We start from the raw sequence: 19,250 nt of genomic DNA on the forward strand, positions 1-19,250 counted from the left end.
CTGGCGAATCCCCCTGCTATTGCCTGTTCTTTGGACCTCAATGTGATGAGGTCCATACTCCTTCCACAATGAACCTCTAAAAATAACTGAGGAGGGAACCTCTGAAATCTAGATAGGCAGGAGCAAACTTTTGTATTGTTTCCTCTGATTCCTACCCATCAACCCAGCAGGCTGCACTTGACTGGCTAGTTTTCCTACATCTTTAAATTTGCAAAAGTTGTGCAGACCTCTGGGAGGAAGAAATATGCCAGCAAAGTCAAAGAACACACCATGATCTACCAGTCTTGTCACACACTTCAAGAAGTGCTCTCACAAATGCTATCAACATGCTGGGCCGCAAGGGCAAGTTGCCCCAGAAAAGTAATCTCCATGTTGCTGGTCTACAAAATTGCATAAGATGAAGATAAATTTCTTTCTATTTCTATTATATAGTATGTGCTGATACACTGTGCTCCAACAAGAAACATGCCCACCTTCAGATAACAAAAGAACACAAATATGAGAACATCCTGTTATAAGTACCTTCATCATAAAAACTATACTAGTAAGTGTAACAGATGTCACTCCAACAACTTTTGTCCATTAAAGGAAATTTTCAAATGGTTTTCAGATATGGCAATTTAAGTCATGCATGCTTGACATTAGACTACTAGTGTAATGCTTTTAAAAAAGAAAGATTGAATTTTTGAATCCAGATATTGGAAAAACAGTTTTCTACTAATAGTTGGCTGGTCATGAATCAAAAAGCTTTCAAAGAAGTGAAGATACTGGCAGAACACCATTTTAAACAACCGCAATATTTGGAAGTCTAATATTTTTCTAAGTGTTCATCCCGAGTGAAATGTTTCCTTATTCTTGTTAGACAAAACAATGAAAAATTAAGAAAAAAAGAAGCAGCAGCTTTCTACATGAATAACAATAGCCTGGTTGACTGCCCATATCCTTAACTGTCTGAGTAATCTGAGCACATAATTTACTTTGCTGAATGATGCTTAAGAAAGCAGTACATTTTTATTCATGAGTTGCTTTTAGTGACTTTGAATTCATTTAAGCCACTACTGAAAAATAAGAGAAAAATGCAAAAAAACCCCAACATCTTTAATCTCACATAGTTTAATTACACATTCCAACTTGAAGAAAACATAGCAGAAATTCCTCTTCTTATATACCAGTTGCCCTTCTTTCTGAATTTTCCTAGTTCTTCTCTAGAATTTCCATTCATATGGAAGTATACCACACTTAGTCATAATTTGTTAGCCATAGTTTATTTAATGCTCTCTGGATCATCCTCCTAAAAATCGGATGCCATGATTACTTTGTGAACCTTCTGCAGCTCCTCTGTGATGACATGATGGCAACAGTTTTGGACAACAATGGCTCCCAAAGTGTTCCATTTAAGGTGGAATCAGGTGCCAAATAGGGTTGCGTCATTGCCCCAATCTTGTTTTCCAACTTCATGGTTATAATTTTACACCCTGTTGACAGGAAGCTTCCCAAAGGTGTGGAAATCACATATTGGAGAGATGGCAAGCTCTTTAAACCTCAGCAGGCTGAATGCCAAAAGAAAGCTCCCAGCAACTTCTGTTATAGTAGTCCAGTGCTGACAACAATGTAGTCTGTGCTCATTCAGAGGAAAACCTACATACCACTTTAAACACCTTCACAGTAGAATATGGAAAGCTTGGCTTCATACTAGGTTAGGTAAAGGTTTTCCCCTGACATTAAGTCCAGTCGTGTCCGACTCTGGGGGTTGGTGCTTATCTCCATTTCTAAGCCAAAGAGCCAGCGTTGTCTGTAGACACCTCCAAGGTCACATGGCCAGCATGACTGCATGGAGCGCCGTTACTTTCGCACCAGAGCGGTACTTACTCACATTTGCATGTTTTTGAACTGCTAGGTTGGCAGAAGCTGGGGCTAACAGCTAGTACAATAGAGCCATTCCTCAACCAATTTTAAAAGCAGATGTAGGGCAACAGCAGGTCCTCTGCTCATTGACTTCTGAGAAGATATCCAGTGTGCTAATGATACATTGGTAATTTTTGTAAACAATTAAACTGTTGACTGGAACATGTATTAAAATGTATGTGTATTAAAAAAATTAAAAATTAGCTGATATCTTTTTTAAAATGAATAGATCTTTATGTTCCTGGCTGTTCATTATGTTCATGATGATATAAACAATATGTATTTTTATAGCCTGTATTAGAGTTCAGCAATAAATAAGTCCTTCATTACAGTTTCATGATTTTACCATCACATTTATTTTATAAAAGCACTGAAAATGTGTGTGTGTGAAAAAGAAAGAAAATTTCAACATATGTTGCTATTTAAAAGAACTGAAACTGAGAACAGAATGAATAATTCCTAGGATCTCTGCAAGAACAACAGCAGGCGTGAAATCAGTTTGTGGATTAACACCTAAAACCAATTGGTTTTACCTCATGGTCAGGTGAGAATACTGATTCACTATTATGTTTTTATGCAGAGAGTTTCATTTGCATGACCATAGATATTTGAAGATGGGTGAGTAGAAAGTCAGATTAAGTCAGGCTTGGTCAGATTAAGCAGTGGGGATGGTTGATTCATACATTAATGACAGATCAGGAAAAGCAATGAGTGTATGTAGTCCTGTGGTACTGCCAATTACTTGGACCGCGCAGAAGGAGAAAATTAATGACACTCAAGCAAGTACATGTTTTTCTTCTCTGGAAGATAGAATATCAAGACAAATACATGTTCTTAATAAGATAAAGATCTTTCAAAAAAGATCCCAAATAGTTAGATTATAAACATTTTATTTAGAAACAAGTTTCACTAAATTCAATGAAAATTATATCCTAGTACATGTGTAATGTGATCCAATGTTATGTTATTCATACATCAGTGTTATCATATTCACCCTTACAATATAAGGGTGCATTTCCTCTGTCAAATTAATGCAGTTTGACACCACTTGAACTGCTGTGGTTCAATGCTATGGAACCCTGAGATTTGTAGATTAGTGAGATAACAGGTCTTAGTGACAAAGAAGGCTGTTGTAAAACTACAACTCACTGGTCAGCATCAGCTGTCTCTTGTCAAAACAGTTTGATCATCTAGACCAGGGCTTCTTAATTTTTTTTCACTCGTGATCCCTTTCCACCCAAGAAATTTTTACATGACCCCAGGTATATAAAATAGGTTAAAAACCCAAACATTTACTGATAATAAATCAGCAAACAGGCTGATTTTCCTTTTTTGTGGATTCCATTGTAAACGTTGCACCTTGTTGCTAACAAATTTGTATAAATGGGTGGCGTTCAAAAACCTGTTACTGTTACCAAATTGTTTGTAGCCAAAACATTGAGTTAAAGGGATACCATTTGAGATTGGGACCCGTAGTTTAAGAAATCCTGATCTAGACTGATTACTCTTCAATTTTAGGCCCCTTCTACACTGTCTTTATATCCCAGGATCTGATCCCAGATTATCTGCTTATTGCAGGTTATATGACAGCAGAGACTCATATAATCCAGTTCAAAGCAGACAACCTGGGATCAGATCCTGGAATATGAGAAAAACATTTTAATTTCATTTATAGATAGTGTGACTGATGAACTATCCCTCAAAATCACACACATGCTATCTTTGTAGGGGAAATGGACTCAACAGCTTTATTGCCTGGAAAAAACAGTATTCTTTATAGACATTTCAAAGACAATCATTATATTTCTTTATAGCAGCCCACATTACAGACAGATTGACTGGGTAAAAGAAGAAATAATGCAAAACTTGAACAAGGCTGTTTATGGATGGAGATTTTGGAGGTCTTTTTAAAAATAAGACTCTTGTCAGTCAAAGCTGACTTGACAATCCAACAAGAAATCACATTTCAGTTCAAATCATGCAACAATGAACATATCCCTTCGGGGAGAGGGGGTGGGGTATAAATAAAGTTTATTATTATTATCACATTATTGTCTTGATAGCACAATTAGACTACATTTTTATTCTATCCATTGATCTCTAAGATGTTGAACTTTGAATTGTTAACTCTGAAGCAAAAGTGCTCTGGCACAAATACTCAACACAGTCTGAAAAATGACAACCATCTCTGTGAGGTTGCTATTAGCAGTCTCTATGACAGGTATGGGGAAACTAAGCCCTCAGACCCTCCTCATTTCTCCTGTTTTCCCAGCCCGCCATGTCTTTATGCCACAAAGATGATGAGGAAGGCACGTAGCAGCTGAGAGCCTTCTGGAGTGCTCTTAGCCACCTTGTGTCTCGCCCTCATCCTGGCATAAGGACGGTGTGAGCAACCCCATTCTTATGCAAGGGGGATGGCTTGAGGAAGGCACATGGTGGCTGAGAGCCCTCCAGAACACTCTCAGCCACTGTCTCTTCCTGGCATAATGCCAAGAGAACAGGCCAAGGATTGGGGGAGGAGGATGGTGGGAGGGAGGATCGGGGGAGGATCAGGGGAGTTGCCATGTGTCCCACCTTCCTTCTGGCATAAGGATGGAGCAAGCAGCCCCATCCTTATACTGGGAGCACAACCTGAGGATGACTCGGGTCCTGCCCTGCCATCCTGGCTCCACCCCCTCTTGGGCTCCCCCCCCCCCCCCCGGGCGTGTGTCCAGCTGCCTCCCTTCTGGCCCAGCCCTCCCAGCCGGGCCCACAATGTAGCCACAAGGCAAAAAAAAGTTTGCCCATGCCTGCTCTATGATGTTGCTATTAAAATTCGAGTATTGTGATATAAACTCCTATCATACTTCACCTTTGATTGAATGTTTGAGTTGGTGTGAGGTGCAGACCAGCAAGACTTGAAGTGCTACAAATTTCCTATTCAGCTGTACAAGCACAAAAAAGAGAGAGAGAGAGAGAGAGAGAGAGAGAGAGAGAGAGAGAGAGAGAGAGAGAGAGAGTCCATACAAATTTAGAGCCAACAAACCTTTGGAAAGTTGTGATGAACTGGTGATTCTCATTCATAAATGGAAACATAGCTTCTTGTTTATATTAGAAAATGGAAGATATTTGATATTATTAATGTAACAAAGTAATCCTTTTCACATGGAACTCTGAAAACTTTCTGAGAACTGATGCTCATTGGAAATGCTTTATCATTTTCCAAAAATTTGTCATTTTGTTCTCTGCTTCTTAGAAAAAAAGAAATGAAAAGTTTTTTTCTGTGCAAAAGATAAGAAACATTTCAAATGTAAATTTGAATTCTGCTTCCAAAACAAGGCAAGCTATCCAAAACAAGGCAAGAAATAAGAGAAACCAACCAAGCCCAAATGAAGTCAATACCAATTCTTCAAATTTAGCTTTTCTACAAGAAAGCAAATGCCATATATGGGTGATGGCAAGCCAGATTGGACATTTTGAACCTCGCAAAATGATCACTTTACAGAGATAAAATTTCTGGAGATAAATTTGGATGAGGACCAGATAAACAAATGTCAGTAATATACATAACAGCTGCTGAAGTGCCATACTTAAGGGATGGTTAGCCCTCTTGGGAAACTTAACTTTTAAAAGCTGCTATATTCTGCTAACCCAAATAATTTATGAGGAATTTTTCCCTAACTGAAATTTTCAGAATACAGTTGGAAACACTCTGAAGCAATTATTATAGCTATGCTGAATAATCCAATGTACTGAAAATATATATATGTAGATGCTTTGTATGATATTTGCAAATTTCCTGAATGGCTGAAATATGAGCGATAGGATATCTATGTATTACTAGTACAGTAGAGTCTCGCTTATCCAATCTGCCGGCCCGTTTATGTTGGATAAGTGAGACTCTACTGTATTGTGTATGTGGATGTTCCTTACCACTACAATGTCCTACAATTACCATGTGCCTTGTAAGTATAAGAAACACATCTTTTATTTTAAGAAGACAATTGTTGGACCCTTAGGCTGCAGAGACACCTCAAAACCATGCTGGAGCCTCAGACGATAAGCAAAACACCTTGTTTATTGAAGAATATATGTAAGCAATAGCAAATCAAAGTTCAAAGTCAATGAAACAAGGTTTTAGTCCACCAGGTACAAGATACTTGAGAATCTTGAAGCAAGGGTCCAAGAAAATCAAACACAAGAATAAACTTCAACGAGGTATCAAAATTAGTCCAAGGAACAGGAACAGAACTGGAACATATAACAGGATCTTTATATGGACCAAGGAATCCAAACTGCAAAACTTGCAGGGACAATGACTGGATAATCCACAATTCCCCAAGAGCAAGAACAAAGACTGGAACAAAACTCAAGATACAAGGCTACATGAACTTGGCATGAAAATCCACAGGAACTTGAAAATAGGATTCTATGAGTCCATTAACAGGAATCATGCTCGATGAGCAAAGTTACCACCTCTGAAAAGCTCTCTCAGAAGTAGTTCCTCTTAAAGCTGAAATCAAGGCCTCTTTCCGTGGGAAGTTTGTTCAAAACCTTTTCTCATTAATAGCCTTTTGCTGCATCTCGTAACCTCCCTTTCTTGTCTCTGTTGATATATAGCTTTCTTTCTGATAACCTCATTAGCCTTATCACAATTGAAATGCCCATCGGGCAAGAGAAAGTTTGACCTTGACTCTCCCAAGAAATGTGGTTCAAGCTGCCTGTGGTTCATTCCCACAAAGAATGTGGTTCAACTATTGTGCGACTCTTCCCAGAATCCTCAGGAGCAACAACCTCTTCTAACTCTGGCTGTCCAGAACCAGCAGACCCATCTGGCTGCATGGGAATTCTAGGCTCCAACCGAGAGTCTTCTGACAAGTCAGGAGCAGGTACAATCACAGGCTGAACAGGCCCAACCCAAGGCTCACAAGGCTCACCTGACAGCTCAGGTGCAGGCTGGGCTACAACAATAGACTTGTGCAATCTGGGCAAACCTTGATCCATTTCAGTGTCCTGGATTTTGATGGGGGGCCCGATCCATTTTTTGGAAACCTCCTGAATTCGGGAGGACAGAAATCCATTTTCATTCTGGGAAAACGAAAGATTCATTTTCAATCTGGCCCATTGGTGGCAATTGGGGGGGGGGGGCTTCACAGGTTTAAGGCAAGGGTTTAAGAAATCCCACTTCCTGCAATCCTTTTCCTTCTCTCTTTAGAGGATACCCAGGTTTACAGTAAAGGCTTAAGAAACCCTGATTCCTGCGATCCTTTCCTTTCTGTATTTAGAGGAGACCCAGATTTATGGTAAGGGCTTTAAAAAAATCCCTTTCTGTAATCCTTTCCCTTCTGCTTTTAGAAGAGACTCACGTTTAAGGTAAGCACTGGAATCCATCTCCATAGGAAGTCACAATGCCTTCTTCATTTTGGAGAAAATGACCAGGAGTGTTTAAAGTGATGAGTTTTCCCAGTCATGGCTCATTCCCAGTGACCTTTTTGGAACCTTAGCAGAATCTATCAATGATATCAAATGTCAGTGTTAGGCGTCTGAATGATATAATAGAGAGATTTTAAAAGCCATAAGGGAAGATTCCCAAAAGAGCTTGAAGCAAGCTTATATTAATCTTAGTGGACCCATGAGGTTAATTATTCTCTATGGTTAACTCACCCATTTTACTATTTGCATGACAATACTTTGGGTGTTCACATGGATTCCCTTATTTTTCACTTGTGAGTGAACAATAGATCCACTGTGAATCTAGAATGCATAAGTTAGGTCCCTGCCACTCAAAAAAGGGGCAATTGTTGAGAATGACAATTTTCTTCACATCTTCTCTGGTAATGTTTATGTTCTTGTTGCTTATTGTTTCCCGTATGTATGTTCTAGTATGAAGCTTTCTTTACTCTACAGTTGCGGAGAAGTTATAAAAGGGGCTGCAGATCACATGATCACTTCAGATGATGACAGACTACTTCAGACTACAGCCTATTTCAGACCTCAGATCACACACTTGCTTGCTGTTCTGCTGTAAGAGATGTTCTAGCCAGATGGCACAGAGAATTATCTCAAACATATCTGAAACTGGACTAATAGGTTTTGTACCTGTGTATGCTTAACACAGCAAGGTTGTGAGTAAACTAATTTTTTTTATACAAGTCTACTTCATTTTTGTCTCTTGAGTGCATGATATAAAACATGTTGTTCTATGAGCATATATACTGGGCACTGAAAAACACTTCTGAAGCACTGCTGTTTTTTATGCACTGGCAAAATCTCTGTTTTCCCAACAGATTAGAGATAACAAGTTATTCAGTCTAACAACTGAAACCATTGCTTAGCATAATTATATCTGGTTGTATACCACAAGAGAAGATTCTACTCTAAAAGGGGTTTGGGCTCTTCTCTGAAAGAAGTTACGATATCCAAAATATGTTTTTTCCAAAAGGTTATGAATGCCATTTTCCAAAAGTATTTGAATATAAATGAAAAATTCTGCATAATAGAATAACAGAGTTGGAAGAGACCACATGGGGCATCTAATCCAACCCCCTGCTTGACACAGAGAAAATTAGCTCCTCCTGGGGACAATTCTTCTCTAGAAGGGGAAGAATTATTAAAAATTACTACATGGTGCTCATGCTCATTATTATGAATTCTAGACTTAAAAGAAATGTATTATACTGAGTGGAAGCTTTCTGCATCTGATACTGTATAGTACTTATTTAGCTTGTTTGTTCAGGAGGACGTGCTATAACAACAGAAATAGAATTAAATAGGAACTATACAAATAGATTGAAATGTAACTAAAGTACTCCATCAAAGCAAAATCACTTAACTCCAACACTGTTTCATTAGACATTCAAAGAAATATAATCATGGAAAAATTTATAAACAGAACAGGATTTTAAAAAAATTACAATAACAACTATGGTCCAAAAATGTATCATCCGTCCCATTTGTGGATGTATCTACAGACACAGCAAACAAGAATAAATGAACTTTGATTTATTAGAAAAACAACTTTATCTGATTTCCAAATCTTTTTTCCAACACTGTTTCCCAATCATCAATATTTCTTTGCAGATTGTCCAAATGTTCCACTCAGCAAAGGAAAAGCCTGCTCTATTTTCAAATCACGTAATCAACCCCCAGTTGACAGAGATGCTCAACAGGTCAGCACTGAATCTAAAGTATGTAGTACACTTAATATTCTTGCCAAGGCAAAAAGACTTATAAAAATTCCATAACAGCAATATTTTTTCCTAAAAGCTTTATATGCCTTTGATATATAAGCAGTTGTTTAAGGGGCAACTTGACATTATTTTTCTCTTTTTTCCCTTCAACATCATTAAATTCTACAATGGATTTTATAGTATTTAGAGTTTGGGTCTTCCATTCACAAACAAATCCAGTTTCAAGCATTTATGAAAACACTGCACACAGTAGGATTCGTAGACATGACTTAGAAGCCATAATGCTAAATTTACTCTCCCTGCATCTTTCATTTAGTCTGTCTTTCCCAAAGCATGGATATAGTTTGCTTAGTTTTCAACATCCTCATTAAGACAAGAAAACACATTATTTACAAGTCAGCCCTTTGTATCAGTTTTAAATCAGCACCTCCGACAGTTTACAACTAGTACATCTACAAAACAATCTCCATTTTCCATATTCTGTTTCATTCGGATCTTACTTCCACAACCATGTAACTATGCATATATAATTGAAGGTTGATTACTCCATGCATCCAAAGAAGGGAATTATATTTGATGAAAGAGCATGCTGAAATAAATCTGTTCCTCTTAAAAGTGCCAAAAAGATTTTGGTTTTTCACTTATGTTATGTTAAATGTTATTTGTTTCCTTATGACTGATCAAGCTTCAGGTGGTTTGAAAACAAGCAATAATAAATAAACAAATTCTGAAAAACTGGTGTGTTGTAGCCACGCTCTACCCATTCTCAAACCAAGCAAATACTAGACCTATATTAGGAGACTTCCTATGCAAAAGTATACATTTCTAAGATATTAAAACACTACTTGTCCTTTGAGTCTCCTTGTGGAGAGAAAAATAGGATATAAATAAACATAATAATAATAAATAATAATAAAAGGAAAGGGAAAAAAGAGCCTCCATCTATTCTTCCTTTCAAAGTAATCTCCATGTGGAAAGATAGATATTACTAAGCTTGGTCCCTTGGCTAGCAATCTATTTTCCAGTGGCCAAAATGTTAGTCAGTCTGGCCCACCTCCGCATTCAACCCATGGATTTGGAATTGTTTTCTCTTTTGAGTGAAGTGCAGCCCTTCTGCTCCTCCTTGTTCTGAATGGATGGAGATTGTGTGTGTGTATGTGTGTCCCTGGGGGTTGGTTACACAATTGGGTTGCAGATTATTTTATAGACAAACACAATTAGAGTTTGCGTGATTTAAAAATGCAGTGACTAATTATGTGTTCATGGAGTCATTATCATGATTTCCTCTGTGCTAAATTACCATCCCAAAAACACATTTGGCATGGAATAAACATATCAACACATTTAGAATGATTTTCTCTCACTTCCTGTGATTTTGAAAACTAGTCCTAGACTAGATTGGGCCTATGTGCCAGAAAACTCTTCCAAGGCCCTTGTCACTCTCTTTCCTCAAAATCAGCTGCACCGTTCTTTGTGCAGAGAAGAGCAGAAAGCTCCAAGTGCTGGCCCAGTTGGCTTTGCCCACCACTCAGCTCCCTGATTGGGACACTGAATGGCGGAAGAAGAGATCAGATTGTTATTTGAAGGAGATGCTTCTTCAGGTACCATCTGGCTCCCAGTCCGTCTCCATTCTTACTGTACTTTTCCTGAACAGGCAAGGCAAAAATTAAAATAGAATTGGTCACAGCTTCAAGGACTCTTCCCCATAGCCACATCTGATTCCCAGAGCAGCTTGTCCCCAGGATGGAATAGAAAAACCCACTGAACTACAGTCTCCTGTAGTTGTCTCCTACCCTTCTTCCTGCAGAAGAGTTGGATTTTGGTCGAAGGGGTCTCATTCTGGGCATTGTGGGTCAGATGGTAATTTTGGTCTAAGGTCAGAGATTCCTCATGTTTGTGTTTAGACTGTGAACAAAGATAAATAAAGATTTCCTCCATTCCTAAGTTTTAGTTTGATAACAAATCAACAGTTGGTGTATACAGTACATTCACGATGTGTATGATGAATTTGTATAGAATACATATTTGACTTTTGCCTAAGCATAAACTAACTTGTTGTTGGTATGTTTTGACACTTGCTGAAAGACTCTCATTCCCACTACGACTTTTTCAGAGACAATGGCACACCAGATTTGGGCATGTGCTTAGTTATTCCAAGCTGATGCAATGAATACATCAGCCTACAATGAATAAGTTATTTGTCTATTCTATGGGTATTCAAACACATCATTTTATGTTACAATGCAAAACTGATTGATTCATGCTTTACTTTTTTTTAAAAAGCATGTTCTTGTGCCCATAATCAAATCCTTTTAGAATAATTGTCTTGCTGTGACCATGCATGAGTCAAAGCAAGTGATGAGAATTCCAGATATTTAGTTGTCACATAGCAGGAGAGGTCTGATAGAATTGTAGCCCCACTGTAGAGTCAATAAAAGATGAAATGGGTAGCATCAGATTCCCTGGCATCCAATAAACTAACTTCTTGCCTAAGTTAGCTAATGTAAAAATAATTTTATTTGGATAAACCAAAGATACAGCAGGCAGCATAGTGTAGTGCATCTATACAATAGAATTAATACAGTCTGATATCACACTTTAACTGCTATGGAGAGGCGGTCCAACAATGAGGCAAATTAGGCAGTCGCCTGTGGCGCAAAACATATGGGGTGCAGTCGAGACTGCTTTTTCTGTTGATTTGTTGTAAAACATGATGTTTTGGTGCTTAGTTTGTAAAATCTTAATGTAATTTGATGTTTAATAGGCTTTCCCTTAATCCCTCCTTATTATCCAACATTTTTGCTTATCCAACACTTTTATTTTTCAGTGATTGGTTTGGGGGGCGCCAAAATTCTGTTCGCCTACACTTGAAAAATACCTAGGGCCAGCTCTGCTGCTATGGAATCATGGGACAAGGTATTTAGCCTTTTTTTGCCAGAGTGCTAGTGTGTCACCAAACTACAGATCCCAGGATTCTGTAGCATTGAACCATGGCAGTTATAGTGGTGTCAAACTACATTCATTTTACAATGTAGTGGATACACCCTAGGACTCCAGGATAGCCGGCTAAAATCCCTGCTCAGCCATGGAAACCCCTGGTGATCTTGGGCAAGTCAGCATTAGAGGAAGGCAAATTTTCTTCTGAACAAATTTAGCCAGGAAAATTGTATTATGAGTTCCCCCAGGGCAAATATATCAAACTCATTTGCATTGAGGCTCACATCAGTCTTATGGTTGCCTTCAAAAGGCAATTGAATCCATGGTCAGAAAATCTGTGGATACCAAAGGGCAATTATATATAAATATTTACATAGTGATTGATACTCTTTAGTTTTTATTCAGTTTGAGTCCCCAGATGTTGTTGGATGACAATGGCCATCACTTTTTTATTATCTGCTATGTGGAATGGAGATAATGGGAGTTGCAACTCAAAAGCACTTGTGACTCTGATGTTGGGGAAACATTAAAGGACATTTTAAAGTCAGATATCATATCCACAAGCCTTGTATTGAAATTCAAAACCCACTATCCTAACTAAACTAAACAAACTGCAGTCTTCCAGATGTTAATTTATCACAATTCATCAGCTCTAATCATGATGCCTAATGATGATGAATACAGAAGTTGCAGTCCAGTATCTGGAGGGCCACCTAAAATAACATGGTGGATTTGGGCTGTGGGCTTTGAGTTTAACACATGTACCTAAGGGTTGTCGTAAGTTGGAAATTAATTGAATGCACACAGCAACTGAAACTATAGCAAGTTTTCATAGACAAAAGACATTTGAGCAAAGTGAGCATTAATTATTGTTTCCATCTCAGAGTGAATACCAATTTTGAAGATAGGAGGAGAAAACATTTTTATTGGGACTTTATGGGAGTAGCTGAAGACATCCAGCTCGCCAGTCAAGGTGGAGCCAAAATATTAGAACCAAAATATTAATATTGGAAATATTAAAACAAAATTCCAAACAAGCCAACTTTGTCCCATTGTATATATAGGAGGTCATTTTACTATGCCACTATATGTAATGGGACTTACATACATAGATTTTAATATCTACAAGGAGTCCTGTAACCAGGCAGGCTTTTAAAGAATGAGGTTTTGAAGATCAAGTCAGGGAATGCTGTATTGTTAGGTTTTTAATCAATTTTAAGATTTGTAACTGTTTATTTTTTAATACTGTTAATATTTAATTGTAGTTTAATGTTTGTATAGTTTTAGATTTAGATGATACTGGTTTTATTGTAAGCTGCTTTGAATCTCTTTTGTAGAGAGAAAAGGCGAGATGCAAATAAAAAAAATTGGGCATCCCCTCCAAATAAAAAATCCGTTCCCCAATGTTTCATTCACAACATATCTAATATTACAATAACTTAACAACTTCAATTGAGTATTCAGAGATACAGTTTAAGGACCCAAGGAAAAAGGGAAGAAAAGGTTAGCAAAGGAATGGAAATACTGGCAATACAACACTTCAAGAGATTAATGTTTTTCAATGTCTAAGAATGCATCTAACCTGTAGAATTAATTAATTAAGAAAGGCCCCCTCCCTGCTGGCCTTTTGCTATCAAGTTAAAACCTTTTTATGGTACCACGCCTTCTCTACAGATCAACAATAGGCAATATACAGGTATTGTATATCTTTTGGAATAGTATCTTAGACTGGCAATTATTTTAACATGGCCTAAAGGAAATGGAGTTTTTAGGAACAACTTCTAATGGAGAACTTTAATGGCCTGAGGGTCAGGGAATTTTTAATGGTTTTAATAGTATAATAGCATAATGCCATGGAACTCTAGTATTTGTAGTTTGGTGAGACATTAACATTTCTTTGGTAAAGAAGGCAAAGATCTTGTAAAACTAAAATTCTCAGGATTCCAAAGCATTGAGCCACAGCAGTTCAAAGGCTATTAAACTACATCAATTCTGCAATGTAGATGTATCCTACATCTCTGAAATATAGGATCTGATGGAAAAATTTCATTGCGGGAGAAGAATTCCAGTTAGAAAAGGCAATGCTTTTATTTTATCACATGCAACCCATAGCTTACTAATGCCTTGAAATATCTCTCCAGCTACTACAAAAATAACCATCTGAAGCCTAACCCTGTCAAGACACAAGTATGTGCTTTCCACCTACATAACTGTGAAGCCAACAGGAAACTGAAAGCTACCTGGGAAGGCCAAGAGTTTTAACACTGCTTCCATCCTAAATACCTTGGTGTCACCTTAGATCAAACACTAACATTTAGGAAATGTATAAATACCAAGCACAAAGTAGCTGCATGCAATAACATCCTGTGGGATGTTACTGGGAACTTACTGGCAGCGCATAGGGTGCAGACACAAAATTAATAACATCAGCCCTGGCCTTGTCTTACTCAGTGGAGTAAGAACAACTCTGCATCTTTATCCTTGTCCACAATGCCCTACCTCATGCATAGATGAAGAATACTTTAAAGACACAGACAATGTGGTCGCTGTTGCCTGTTTTTGGTCAAAAATTATTTACCCACTTGTGTTCCCTCTATTTTTATCAGTTTTATAATTATTTATGCAATGCTTTTGACACAAAATAAAAATAAACCCCATAGCTACACTTGTTGCTTTAGCCCCAACAAAGGTTTAGGAGAATTGAATAATCACCCATGCTTAAACATTTTGCACAAAGAGTAACACTTAGAGCTGCAACCAGGAGTAGGTGCATCTCCCTGTCACCTGGAGTAGATCCATTTGGAAATGAATAAACAGTCACCTTGCCCTAATGTTGCCAGGTTTTCTAAAAAAACAGTAAGGTACAGCTGAAACTCATGATAGGCAGGATTGACAATCATGGAGCAGATATTTAAAAGGTTGGAGTGTTTCCTCAATACCAAATGGAAGTACAGGTTGAGCATCCCTTACCTGAAAGCCTAAAATCCCCAACTGCCCCAGATGCAAAACTGTCCACATGGGTAATTGAGACAATGCTACCTTTGCTTTCTGTTGGTTCAGTGTACACAAACTTTGCTTTATGCATGAAATTTCTACAAATGTTATATAAAATCACCTTCAGGCTATATATATGAGGTGCAGATGAAGAAGAAATGCTTTTCTTGCTTAGACTTGGGTCCCATCTCCAAGATATCTCATTACGTATGCACTATGCAAACTGGGGTGTGTGTTCCAAAACATTCCTGGGCCCCAGCATTTTGGATAAGAGGCACTCAACCTGTGTTGAGTTCAGGTAACCTAGTCATGTATTTCTCTACAAAGCTAACCTACTGTCCATATCCATCAATTATAAGACTAAGAGCCTGCACCCCTGAAATGTAGGATTTGGGTGCAAAGGGAATGCTTTGGGAGCAAAAGGAATTCTTTTCAACCTGCAAGTATGAAACATCCCAAATAATAAGAAACCATGGGAAGTCCAATAAGCAATAAGCATACGATTTGGGGGGGGGGGGGGAATGACTACACAGTTGCAAACCCATATTGGGCTCACAATGTACTGCATCAAAGGCTCAGCCAACTTCACAGAAAAAAATCAGCAACCTCAGGCTCAAAACCAACCACAAACTCATCAGCTTCAACGTGGTGTATCTTATTTACCAAGGTCCCAGTAGCAAAAACCATTGCACTAATCAACCAGAATTTCCCAGAAGACATCACAACTCTGTTTCACCATTGCCGCACCACAAGCTACTTCCAGTGGGACAATGAATTCTATGAACAGAAAGATGGAGTAGCCATGAGGAGCCCTCTCAACCCAGTCATAGCAAATTTCTACATGGAATATTTTGAGAAACAAGCCTTGGAAATAGCAATAAAAAGCCCACTATATGGTTCAGATATGTGGATGATACCTTCACTATTTGGAGCCATGGAGGAGAAGAACTAAACAAGTTCTTGGACCACATCAATAGCATCCACCCAAATGTCCAGAAAAGAAAACGAAAGAAAACTGCAATTTCTAGATGTCCTAGTCATCCACAAACCAAATCAACAATTGGGCCACACAGTTTACAGAAAACCTATACACACAGAAAAACTTCAACCATCACCCAAGTAAAAAAAAGTACAATTAAAGCCCTGGCAGACTGTGCAAAAATAATCTGCAAATGCCACCTCCTCCAAGGGGAACTGAACCACCTAAAATGGGCTCTACAGGCCAATGGATACTCCACCACAGACATTAGAAGAGCTGTAAGGCCAAGAACAAGTCATGAGAGTAAAGACAAAGATCCACCCAGAGGAAAAGTGTTCTTACCATGAACCACTGACCGCATAGGCAAACTGATGAAGAAACACAACTTACAAACTATCTACAGACCCACTAAGAAAATCCAACAAATGATACATTCTGAAAAAAACAAGAGGGATCCCCTCACCTCTACAGGAGTCTTCTCATGTAGCTGTGGACAAGTCTACACAGGGACCACCAAATGCAGCAACTCCGGTTGCTCCTGACATGAAAACAACAACAACAAAAACCAAACAAAAACAACCAAATGCAGCCTTGCCCAGACATGAATCAAGGAACATGAGTGGTACTGCAGACTGACTCAACCAGAGAAGGCAGCCATAGCAGAACACTTGATGAACCAACTTAGACACAGCATACTATTTGAGAACACAGAAATGCTGGATCACTCAAACAACCTCCATTTCAGACTACACAGAGAAGCCATTGAAATCCACAAGCATGTGGGCAATTTCAACAAAAAGGAGGAAACCATGAAAATGAGCAAAATCTGGCTGCCTGTATTTAAAAAACCTCTAAAATCAGGACAGTAAATAAGGAACAACACCCAGAACACAGGGGAATTCCTGACATGAATCAATCAGTGCCAGTTAACACCTCCCAACGAAGGATTCCCTCAGGCAGTAAGCAGTCAGACCTTGAAGCTGAAAAACTATTCAATGCTAATCAAGGTGGCCAACTGAAACATTCACACTTGCCTCAAACAGTTCTTTCTCCCACCTGGGACATTCTACAGATCTATAAACCCCACTTGCCTGGTTCCCAACAGACCTCAAAAACCTTTGAAGAGGCCTGCCACAGATGCAATCGAAACGTCAGGAAAGAATGCTTCTGGAACATGGCCACACAGCCCAGAAAACTCACAGCAACCTAAGCAATAAGCAAACAATGCCCATCCTTTTACAATCAAGGATACTGGAAAGCTTACCTCATCTCATCCGCTTCCCTTCTTTTTCCCGCAACTCCTTCGCACTTTGGGGAAACCGAAGTCACGCCCGTACAAGGGGTGCATCTACACTGTAGAGCAGGCACGGGCAAACTTCGGCCCTCCAGGTGTTTTGGACTTCAACTCCCACCATTCCTAACAGCCTACGGGCTGTTAGGAATGGTGGGAGTTGAAGTCCAAAACACCTGGAGGGCCGAAGTTTGCCCGTGCCTGCTCTACAGTGTAGAAGGAAGGCAGCTTGACCCCATGTGGACTGCCGTGGCTCAGTGCTAGGGGATCCTCGGAGCTGTAGCTTTACAGTCTTTCGCCTTCTATGCCCAAGAGGGCTGGTGCCTTGCCAAACCCACTGAGCCACGGCATTCAAAGTGGTGCCAAACTGGATTAATTCTGGTGTAGATGCACCCTGCGGTCAGTTCATCTCCCTCCCTTCACTCGGGAGCTTCCTAAGTCTCTATTCCTCCCCTGGAATAGGAACACCAAGGCTTCCCTTAGACCCCCTCTCTCCGTCCTTCCCGTCTTTCGAGCCCACTCACCGGCCCCGTCCTCGGAAGCAGAGGCAACAGGCGGGAAAGTTTGCCTCCCCCGCGGACGCCTTTCCAGCCCTGGGTTTGGCAGGAGGTGCGGAGATGTCTCTCCAGCCCAAGCCCGGCTCCCGAAGAGAGTCCAGCTCAGAGCGCTCCTCCGCCCGCCCGCCTCAGGGACCAGGGATGCTGGCTGTGCCAAGTGGTGGGCGGGCGGCTTGGACCCAGGCACGAAGGCAGGCAGGCAAGCAGGCTTCCTCGGCAGGGGATGAAGCCCGGCTCCCGTGTCCAGCTCGACTTCTCGGAACATACACCGCCCACCGCTTGCTTCTTGGAGCGATCGACAGTGTATGACATGACTTGCTGCCCTGGCTCAATGCTAATGAGACCGGGAAGGGTGGTCGTTCATTCAGTTTCTCTGCCCAAGAGTGCTGGTGTCTCACCAAACTACAACTCCCCTGATTCCATAGCATTGAACCATGGCAGTTTAAAGTACTATCAAGCTGCATTTATCCTACAGTTTACATGTACCGCTAGACCTTGTGGTGGTGATGATAGGGAGGCATATAACACTGGGAATGTCCAGTTTCTTCTATGCACAGGGTAAAGGTTTTCCCTGACATTAAGTCCAGTCCTGTCCGACTCTGGGGGTTGGTGCTCATCTCCATTTCTAAGCCAAAGAGCCGGTGTTGTCTGTAGACACCTCCAAGGTCATGTGGCCGGCATGACTGCATGGAGCGCTGTTACCTTCCCGCCAGTACACATTTGCATGTTTTCAAACTGCTAGGTTAGCAGAAGCTGGGGCTAACAGCGGGCGCTCACTCTGCCCCCCCAGATTCAAAACTGCAACCTTTCAGTCCGCAAGTTCAGCAGCTCAGCGCTTTAATGTGCTGTGCTACCGGGGGCTCCACACACATCTAAAATGCACAACACATCTAAAACTTCTGTGCACAACACAGGCTAAACCCTTTCTTTTCAGGTAGGCCTTTAAATATGAAGGGCTGCTGTGCTTTTGTGATGTGATTTTATATGTTTTCATGGTTTAAACCTGGATTGTTTTAATATTAATGTTATTTAATACTTTTTTAATTTGTGCATATAATTGTGTATTTTAAGTTGTACTGAAATGCTTTTAGTTGTGAGCTGCTTTGAGCCTCTGTATGGAGAGAAAAAGCAAGATATAAATAAATGTAATAATAATAATAATCATCATCATCATCATCTCTGGATGTTTTGATGTTTTTACCATCCTTGTGGGAGGCTTCACTTATGTCCCCGTATGGAGCTGGAGCGGATAGATTGAGCTCATCCATGCTCTCCCCAGGTTGGATTCGAACCCACAACTTTCAGGTCAGCAACCCAACCTTCAAGTCATCAGTCCTGCCGGCACAAGGGTTTAACCCACTGTGCCATGGGGGGGGGGTGTCCTATTACATGGCATTGAACCATGGCAGTTCAAGTCA

At 39.8% G+C, this 19,250-nt stretch overlaps 1 protein-coding gene across 2 annotated transcripts in view; it reads right to left on the minus strand.

Annotated features, from left to right (window-relative positions):
- Window positions 1-18,206, minus strand: part of hrh1 (histamine receptor H1) — a 35,771-nt gene extending 17,565 nt beyond the window's left edge. The window contains exon 1 of one of the 2 annotated variants that reach the window (XM_008105202.3): window positions 17,800-18,206. The gene's annotated coding sequence lies outside the window, so the exon portion shown is untranslated. Of the gene's footprint in view, window positions 1-17,248; window positions 17,410-17,799 lie in introns of those variants that run through there. The other variant, XM_008105203.3, reaches the window with a different exon arrangement.
- Between the last annotated feature and the right edge of the window lie 1,044 nt (window positions 18,207-19,250).

Source organism: Anolis carolinensis, chromosome 2 (assembly GCF_035594765.1).
Source record: "Anolis carolinensis isolate JA03-04 chromosome 2, rAnoCar3.1.pri, whole genome shotgun sequence".
NCBI lineage: Eukaryota > Metazoa > Chordata > Lepidosauria > Squamata > Dactyloidae > Anolis > Anolis carolinensis.